Source organism: Pinus tabuliformis, chromosome X, assembly GCF_031772625.1.
Source record: "Pinus tabuliformis cultivar Carrire ecotype Pingquan chromosome X, CPIR1, whole genome shotgun sequence".
In the NCBI taxonomy this organism is placed as follows: domain Eukaryota; kingdom Viridiplantae; phylum Streptophyta; class Pinopsida; order Pinales; family Pinaceae; genus Pinus; species Pinus tabuliformis.
Genome location: NC_142308.1, coordinates 1452823406 through 1452830068, shown reverse-complemented (window position 1 = coordinate 1452830068; position 6663 = coordinate 1452823406). Strand labels below are relative to the sequence as shown.

The 6663-nt window shown below is 40.8% G+C and overlaps 1 pseudogene; it reads left to right on the top strand.

The window, feature by feature from the left end:
• Nucleotides 1–540: 540 nt before the first annotated feature.
• Nucleotides 541–6663, top strand: part of LOC149145491 (auxin response factor 19-like) — a 29074-nt pseudogene continuing 22951 nt past the window's right edge.

The window sequence follows — 6663 nt, the reverse complement described above, 5'->3', positions numbered from 1 at the left end:
GTCATTTCAATCTCTGGGCATTTCCCACTATCATCTTGCTTGTTGTGTTCCTGTGCCTCAGTGACTGGTTCTTGTGGAACAGTCACTGGGCATTCTTCAGTATTGATCTGCTCTGTGAATTCTTCTGCCTCAGTGACTAGCTCTTGTGGAACAGTCACTGGGCATTCTCCACTAACAACCTGCTCTGTAAATTCCTCTGCCTCAGTGACTGGTTCTTGTGGGACAGTCACTTGGCATTTTTCAATATCAACCTGCTCTGTAAATTCTGCTGCCTCAGTGACTGGTTCTTGTGGAACAGTCACTGGGCATTTCCCGTTATCAACCTGCTTGGTGTATTCTTCTTCCTCAGTGACTGGTTCTTGTGTTACAGTCGCTGGGCAAGTGACTGGTTCTTGTGGAGCAGTCACTTCTTGATCCATAACCATTGTCGTATTATCCCGAGGTACTGATTTTTGTGGGACAGTGTCTTCGGACGAAGCCGGCTGAGGAGTTCGGGATGGGGATAAGGGTTTCAATACAATAGTGGCAGGGTTAGGGAAAATGGAGGTAAATTCTGCCTCAACAGTCTTTGTCCTCTTTCTTTTTGGTAGGAAGGCAGCAAAATCGCTGCCTTTCCTTTTTCTCGAATGGGAGTGCTTTTTCTTCAGGACAGGGTTTTGCGGAGAGATAGGAATTTTGGATGTGGACCTTGTCCGTGGTCTAGAACTTGTGACTGCTGGGGTTTTCCTTTTTTTCTTAATGGGTGAAGAAGGGGGTGTTGGAGAATCATCACTAGGGACAGGAATAGTAGAGGGTGTTAGCTCTGCTAACTGTGGCGAGCTCGGGGTTGGGTTGACGGGAGAATTCAGGGTTTCCTCCTGTTGTTCTTCATGAGGATTTTCAGACAATTGGGACGTTTTCTCTTGTTGAGGAGTTTCGGGTGGGGCTTGCAAAGGGGCTTCAGGTGGTTGGGGAATTTGTGGTGAGGCTTGCAGAGGAGCTTCAGGTGGGGCCTGCAAAGGAATTTCAGGTAGGGCCTGCAGAGGAATTTCAGGTAGGGCCTGCAGAGGGGGATTTTGCTGAGCAAAACCCCTCTGTATTAACAGCTGACATAAGCGATGATGGGTAAGGGATGTCATGGGAGTTTTGGCTTGCTTACAGTAATACGACATATTTTTAATACAACCAAGCAGGTAATAGGGGATATTAACCAATCTTCCATTTCTCAAATGATTCAGCAGAACAAAGTCGTGATTGTACACTACCTGATAACGCCCTTCGCATGTGAGGTAGTGTTTGACGAATTCTGCCACTGATGGCCATGGTTGAGGAAGTGAATGCAGACTGACCCCGCGGCCTCTAGGTTCCACTTGCTCGTCCGGGCGCAAAAAGTCTTGTTGCGCGTTAAGAACGACCGTCTTCCTGCTGAACCAGCGAATGCCCTCAGCTGGCAACCCTGATACCTGAACTATGTCATCCTCTGTCACTGAGATTCGAACCCCTCGGACCACTGAGAAATTGCCTTCAAAGTTCTGTGCGAATTCTAATACGTCCTCTGCGTTAAAATCTCCCAACCTTTCGAAATATGCTGTCCACCCTGCTCGTTGGAAGATCTGATATGCTTCAGGAAAGAGCTGTAGAAGACTTATGGAGCCGGGCTCATTTCTAATGGCCGCCTTTCCCATGGCTAAAGCTCTGAGTTTTTCCGCAGAAGCACAATTCAGTACTCTCAGACCCTGATCAGACTTAGTAGTTGCAACAATGGCTGCGTAGTCTAAATGACGGCAAAAATGGGTATGATAGCCGGCGGCAGGTTGGTGCATGCGAAATAATCATTCCATTTTTGGAATTCCCCCCTCCTACGTATGGTATGATAGTGATTGGACGCGGGGAGATATGCAATCATTTATGACATGAAATCTTCTCTTTTAATATGTTTTAACCGAATTACATTAAAACCATATACCTCATACTTTACCTTTAATTAATAACTCGAAGTGTTGGTTGCAATAGCCTTGAATGATCATAGAAGGGTCTGTGTAATTGATTCTGGTATATTGCAAGTAATTTTTCACCAAAAGGATCTGAAATATGGTCATGAAGGACCAGAAAGCTTATATGTCGTCAAAGAGAGATGCTGCTTTGATAAAATCAAGTTGCTGAGACTGATGTTTGAGCAACTGACAACGAACGATACATTGCTGAAGCAGGTGTTTCATCAATCGGGGGAAATTGATAATGTATTGCTGAAACAGGTGTTTCAGCAATGGGTAGAATCAATGGTATGTTACGGAAACAGGTATTTCAGCAACGGAAAAAGTTGGTGTTATGTTGCTGAAACAGGAGTTTTAGCAATGGGAAAAATTGGTGTTACGTTGCTGAAACAGGTGTTTCAGCAACGGGAAAAATCAGGAAATTGTGATAACTGACTTAGGTCTGTGAATGATAAGGGTTTATTTCAACAGTAAGGGATGGGTAACGCAGACTGAAAGAAGATATTTCGGGAGTGGTGGGAATGATTGGGGAAGAGGATAAAATGATGGGCGGAAGCTTCTTGATTTAAAGCTTCAGATCTTCTCATGATGAATCAGTCCTCCTTATTGCCTTTCCAGAATCTGCAAAATTCAATTGTAACATGCCAATCCTTGACAGGGATTATTAGTGCTAAATCTAATCTACTACTAAAAATATAGTGCAGAAAATTAAGTGCTGTGAGGAGCAGAAGACTCCCCTGGAAAAAGATAATGAATATCAGTCATGCAAGCAGTCTTGAAATCTTCTCTAGAAACAGGGCGCTCATATAAACGGAGCCTATGGCCATTGACTAGTAGAGGTGTTTTAGCATCATCAATTGTTACAAGTCTTACCGTTCCATTTGGAAAGACATCTTCTACTTCATATGGTCCAAGCCAACGTGTGCGTAGCTTTCCCTGAAAATTTTCAAACCGTGAATCATACAGCAAGGCCCAATTACCTTTTTGGAACTGCTTGTGTTTGATAATTTTGTCATGCCATTTCATCCTTTGTTGCTGAATCATGTTTGTTTGGTGAATGGCATCCAATCTCTTTTCATCCAACTCCAAAAGTTGCTGCAATCTAGCTGTCTGCACATCATTCAAATCAAGATTAACAGCTAAGGCAGTCTTTAAAGTTTTAATTTCAAATTCCACAGGAAAAATAGCATTTTTACCATAAACCAATTCATAGGGAGAAAAACCGGTAGTGTTTCTCCAAGTAGTCCTGTAAGCCCATAATGCCTCAGGGAGCCTTTGGGACCAATCCTTTCGGTTGTCCTTCACTGTTTTAGTTAGAATGGCCTCTAAAACTTTGTTTGTGCTTTCCACCTGCCCATTGGCCTGGGGGTGGTATGGTGTAGTCATTCTATGTTGAATATGATATTTGTGAAGAGTAGATTTAAAACCATGAGAATTGAATGGAGGTCCTCCATCAGTAACTAGCTCTCTGGGGATTCCAAATCTAGTGAAAATATCTTCAAACAAGAAGGACAAAACAGCCTCTTCATTGGCTCTAATAAGTGCTTTGGCTTCCACCCACTTAGTCATATAGTCTGTGCAGACTAATATATAGGTTCTTTGATTGGATGGAGGGTTAATGGGTCCTATGAAGTCCAAGGCCCATCTTTCAAATGGTTCAGAAACTACCTGGGGGTTTAGTGGCATTTGGTCTCTATGATTGGGTTGACCCATTCTCTGGCAGCTATCACAAGCCCTTACATACTTCTTTGCATCCTTGAATAGTGAGGGCCAATAGTAACCCATCCTCAGAATTTTATGCGCTGTTCTTTTATCAGCAAAATGGCCTCCACAAGGGCCATCATGACAAGCTTTCAGTATGTCATACACTTCATCTTCTCTAATGCATCTTCGAATCTCCTGATCAAGCCCAGTATAAAAGAGACATCCGCTGATCCAGCTATACCTGGCACTTTGTTGAACAATTCTTCTTTTTTCCCTATATGACAGGTGTGCTGGTAGTTTTCCTGCAACCAAGTAGTTAGCAATATCTGCATACCATGGAGAATGAGCAGAAACTGCAAACAAATATTCGTCAGGAAAACTATCATCTACTGGAATATCATTATCAGTTTTTAACCGTGAAAGAAAATCAGCCACCACATTTTCTTTACCAGGCCGATCTATAATTGTAATATCAAATTCCTGCAATAGTAATAGCCATCTGGTAACTCTAGCATTTGTAACAGATTTGTTCATTAAGTATTTAATAGCTGAATGATCAGTGTGCACAAACGTAGGATAACCAGTAATATAGTGTCTGAATTTATTAATGGCATAGATTACTGCAAGGAACTCTTTCTCGGTAACTGTATAGTTAAGCTCAGCAGAGGTCATGTTCTTACTGATAAAGTATATAGCATAAGGAAGATGATTTTCCTCTTGTCCCAGGACTGCTCCAATAGCACTGTCTGAAGCATCAGAGGATATGTGAAATGGGAGATTCCAGTCAGGCCCCCTCAAAATAGGAGCAGTAGACAGCTGATGCTTCAATTCTTCAAAAGCTTTTTGACAAGAGCTAGTCCACTTGAATTCAGCATTTTTCATAAGCAATACAAACAATGGAGAAGCTATTTTAGAGAAATCTTTAATAAATCTCCTATAATAACCAGCATGTCCTAAAAAACTTCTCACATCAGTTTGAGTTTTAGGAACAGAAAGATTCTGAATGACTAATATTTTAGATGGATCTACCTGAATACCTAGAGATGAAATAAAATGTCCAAGCACTATTCCCTCACTCATCATCATGTGGCATTTTTCGGTGCTTAAGGAAAGGTGGGCTTGAATACATCTTTTTAGCACTTTCTCAAGGTTTTGTAATCCCTCTTCAAAAGAAACACCATAGGGGGTAAAATCATCCATAAATATTTCCATACAGTCATTCAGCATATCTGAGAAAATTCCTATAACAGCTCTTTGAAAGGTTGCTGGTGCATTGCATAATCCAAATGGGAGAACTCTATAGGCGAAAGTTCCCCAAGGACTGGTGAAAGTGGTCTTGTCTTGATCCTGGGGTGCAATTTTTATCTGATTATAACCACTGAATCCATCTAGAAAAGAGAAGAATTTCTTCCCTGCAAGACTGTCCAACACCTGATCAATGAAAGGTAAGGGAAAGTGATCCTTTTGGGTAGCTTTGTTTAAAGCCCTATAGTCAACACATACCCTCCATTTCCCGTTTTTCTTAGGAACAATTACTAACGGGGAAACCCATTCACTGTCAGATATGGGGTATATAAACCCTGCATTAAGCAATTTTTGAAGTTCTTCTTTAACAATTTCTCGTAAATTAGGATTCATCCGTCTTTGGGGTTGACAAACAGGTCGGCATCCTTCTTTAATGTAAATTCTATGAGTACATAATTCAGAAGAAATACCTTTCATGTCCGTGTAATCCCAGGCAAATGCCCCCTTATATTTGTGTAATAACTTCATTAGCTGCTCTGTTTCAGTGTCTGTTAAATCAGGATTTATGTTTAATGTCTTACCGGGTTCAATTTCAACCGTTACGCTCTTAGATGGGATCGTGTTTAAAGTTTGAGCTGAATCTTCAGGTTCAATCTTTTCTTGTATATCAGTTTCAAAAATTGCAGTTAATTGATTGTGTGTTTCAGCAATGACAGAAGAAGGTTCACAAATAAAGTTATTAATTATTTCATCTTCTGTATTGTCTTTAAGAGTTAAAGCTTGTCCTATAGTTAGAATTGGCTGAACAGCATTATCATCATAATCCATCCATATAGAATCTTCATTATTAACTACTGGCGTAGCGTGAGGATAAAGAGTTAACTGCTTTGTTTCATAACCATTAGAAATTGTCATTGAACCAGATCTACAACTTATAAATGCATCAGCTGTGGCCAACCATGGCCTTCCTAGAATTAAGGGATGTCCCCCCAGCTTTGTTTTAGTTTGCAATACAACAAAATCAGCTGGATATTTCCAGGATTCAACTGATATGAGCAGGTCTTCAACAACCCCTTCTGGCTTAATTGTGGAACGGTCAGCTAACTCTAGAATGGTGGGTGTATCTCTGATTGTGTTATTCAGCTGTAACAATTGTGAAGTTTCCAGAGTCATTATATTAATTGCTGCACCTAAATCTACCAAAACTCGGGGGATTACTGCTTTACCTATTTGAACTGTAACAGTAGGATGGCCAGGATCACCATATTTTACAGGAGGGGTTTTTCCGGACATTAATGCAGACAAGTCTCCCATCACATGTACTGTAAGGGGATCCTTGGTTTTCCTACCAGGTTTCTTCACACAAATATCCCTTAATGTTTTGGCATAAATTGGTACATCTTTTAATGCTTGTAAAAGTGGAATCTTAATATACAAATTTTGCAATTCCCCCATAAAATTAAAAGCAGGTGTTTCAGCTGTTTTGGTTAAAACCAAACGCTCGGGGAATGGAGGTTCAGTTAATTCAGCATTTTTGTTAGACGGTGGTTGAGCTTCTTTTTGCTTTTCGGTTTCATTTTTATCTGAATCAGTTACATCATCAATAATAGGCTCTACTACTCTTCCAGATCTCAAGTGAATATCATTACATTGCATAGACTGATTCTGAATTTCAATAACTTGCACAGCTTTATTGTTGGGGTTAGGATTTGGTTGCGCAGGTAGTTGGGGTCTCATTTGG